We start from the raw sequence: 3,404 nt of genomic DNA, 5'->3' as shown, positions 1-3,404 counted from the left end.
AATCTGAATTTAAAATATGCATGAGTTAACATATCCTGTCCTGAGGCATACTGAAAATAATCTGTACTAAGCAATTATAATACGTGCATAACTGAACTGATAATCACAGTAAAAATGTTTGCTCCTTGGAGCCTGTACTGAAATAACTGATAAAATTTTCTGTCGAGATTATGTTTTACGCCTGTGGCCACTACACTAAGCTGAACTGATCGGTAACTGGCTACCGGGGAGGCTGAAACTGAACTGAGCTGGCCGGTCACTGGCGACCGGGTGGTACCATACTGAACTGATCGGTCACTGGCGACCGTATAAAATAACACTCCCACATAGTGAATGAACCACAAGCCATATCGCATAAATCTCAAAAATAATCATTTTCTGTTTTCATGCACGTAATATAATTAACTGACGTAATGAAAAATCCTGTAATTTTACCAACTGGATTGGATTGGATCGTTCCCAGGCTCGCTGCAACCTAACTGTGCCATGAAAGTTATGCAATAGCTTAAACTTGACCAACTATGCAATTTACGTTCAAAAGATGCGACTATGACGCCTAATGACTTCGCATTTAATCATGACTCCGAGCCAACCTGAACCGACACCGAATCGACGTATAGTCATGATTAAAATACGCTGAAAAATCATAAAATAATGCTCCTAAAATGATAGGGTCGAAATCTAGGTGAAATGGAGGCCAAAACACGAAACGCTCTTTCGAGAGTCAATTTGGCACATTGCACCGTAAATTCTCGTACGACCTCGAAAATGATCCGAATGACAAACGGTCAAAAACATGACCTTCCCAACTCAATGAGGCACTGTCCAGTCCAAGGCCATGGGCTAAAAGCCAACCAAGAACTCAAACGAGCCTTCTAAACGACACAGCAACTTGCTGTAATTTCCAGCAGCTGCGCAACTACAAGACTTGCGTTGGTTTCGAGACTATAGGCCATTAGGGGAGTGAACCACCGACCAGAGACTCTTACCAACATCCCAAGGAATGATTTGAACCATGGCTAAGGGCCCTAGGCCAGCCACAATCCGCATCACACCAAAACTCAACCGAAGGGTCCAACCGAGAGCAACGTGCATGCGTGTGTAGTGTTTATGCTATGATCGATGTCTCGTGTCATTCCAATGGCCATTTGATTGACCATGGCACGATCTAGACATCTAGGAGCATGATATGAACCGTGGCTAAGGGCCATAGGCCAACCAAGATCCATACCAAGAAACAAAAGAAACGAAACCATATGCTGAAAAATGGAAGGGGCCGAATGGGGAAAGGGGCTGTTCTTGTTGATTATTTAAAAACCGATGAGCCATGGACCAAGCCACCAAAAGGGCAACTTAGTCACGTCTTAGACTTGCTAGGGAAGTGATCCAACCATGGCTATAGGCCATTGGGGCAGCCAAGATCAGATCCGTCCTCCATGACAAGAAACTGAATTTTCGAACAACATTTTCTGCACCTATGGGGACTTGCTGTCATTCTGAATTTCCAGCAAGCATGGGGCTGGTTTGAATTGACCAACACGGTCCTAATGCATCCTACTACATGTATATAAGCCGCCTTGGGAGCCTGGAGTCGATCCAATACCTGAAACTCACAAACCAAAAGAAACCGTGAAGCTTGCCAAGGAAATCGAAAATTCTGCATGTGTGGTTTCAAAATGTTTTGACATGGATCTCGATTTTTACTTGAATAAACATGATCATGTACTGAAAAATAAATGATAATATGACTTGATTGAGGTTTGAAAGAAATCTAGACATGCCTGGTTTCGTTTTGAAAGAAAACGAACGAAACAACGACGACGCGGCACGGAGGAGGTGCAGCGCTTCTCTTGTTTACCTTTCTTGCTCTCGTTTTTTCTTCCCTTGCTTCCTACTGAATTCCCACGGTTTTCCTCTCTCAAAAACACTCTGAATTTCGTGACTAAGGGAGGGGGAATGATGGTTAGGAGGGTGAGGGAAGTGGGTGCAAGATATAAGGAAAGAATCAAGACCAAGTCCACTCCCCTTTGAATTTTAAATTTTGAATTGATATCAAATGAGTTGGTGGATGCTTCTAGGAGGTAGTGGCCGAAATTTTGCTTATTTTCTAGTCTAGGATATGTCCATTAATTAATTAAATTGTGCTCCCAAAAATCCTAGAATTATCCTACTAATTACATGCAAAGAATTGGTCAAAGTTGATGAGTTGGAAAATGAATCTTCTAGCACTAAGGGTGGCCGAAAAATGCATGATAAAATAAAGGGAAATGTTGATTATCTAGTCAACTAATAATCCTTGAAAGCCTTACTAATCCTTTAAATAATTTAGTGAGCTAACCCCTTAATTTAATAACTTAAATGAGCTCATTTCTTAATCACCTCAAATAATTAAATTAAATCCTCAAACCTCCCTTTCTAACTTAAATGAACTTGGTTGCTAGCTAAATTAACTTCTGGAAATATTTCTCGAATCTTAAATTCTATCTCAAAACTCCAACTCCGGTCCGGCCTCACTGAAATAACTGAAATGCTAAAAAATCAAACTACTGAACTGAAATAATAAAATAATTAACTTCAAACAAATGCATTTAAAAATAATCATGCAATGAAGTCAATTAAATTTAAAAATCTAGAATTATGCATGGCTTATACGTCTACTGATATACGGGTTCTACAACTTATCCTTTGCCTACTGAAACTCTTAGTTTCTCAAAACAATAAGACAAATACGACAAAGTTCTGAAAAAAACTCTTTTCAAGATTACAAACACTTCTCAAAGATATAGTAATGTGAATATGATTGTAGAGAGAGTAAGAAACAGCCAGCACAATATGATCTCAAAAGATCAGATAACTATTATGAAGCGTGTGCTGCTTTTCTGTATATTGAGCTTGAAGATGATAAGTAGTTCTAAGTGATCAAAACGACGTTCGTATATGCGAGAATGTGATTGTTGTTCGTTAACGTATAAACGTTGTTGATCTTGTGTATTTATAGAAGTCTTGAATCTAACGTCTATAAACAAAACGGCTTCTTTGATTTCTGATAGAATCTGCTTTATTGCCTAAAAAGGTTCCTGCAAAAAGCTTCAGAACAATCAGTCTTGTTTCATACCACATTTGGTAAAAGGTATTAAATGACTTTGTTCAGCATTAATGATGCATTTAAAACTCGTAATTGGTAAAGTAACGGTAACATTTAATATATGATCGATAGGTTCTGATTTAGCAAAAGTCAAGTTCTGCTTCTGTTTATCTAAGCTGATAAGTACTGAAGAGTACTACTTTGTTAAGGTGATACGAGAACTTCTGCTTTTATACTATCTTCTGGTTTTACTAACGTGATCTACTGGTTTTGGCTATCATCACCACAATTAAATTAAGTCTATCAATTTACCCCTTTG

This window comes from Primulina tabacum, chromosome 17, assembly GCF_025594145.1.
Source record: "Primulina tabacum isolate GXHZ01 chromosome 17, ASM2559414v2, whole genome shotgun sequence".
Classification (NCBI taxonomy): domain Eukaryota; kingdom Viridiplantae; phylum Streptophyta; class Magnoliopsida; order Lamiales; family Gesneriaceae; genus Primulina; species Primulina tabacum.
The sequence above is the reverse complement of the archived record's forward strand: the minus strand, read 5'-3'. Positions refer to the sequence as shown.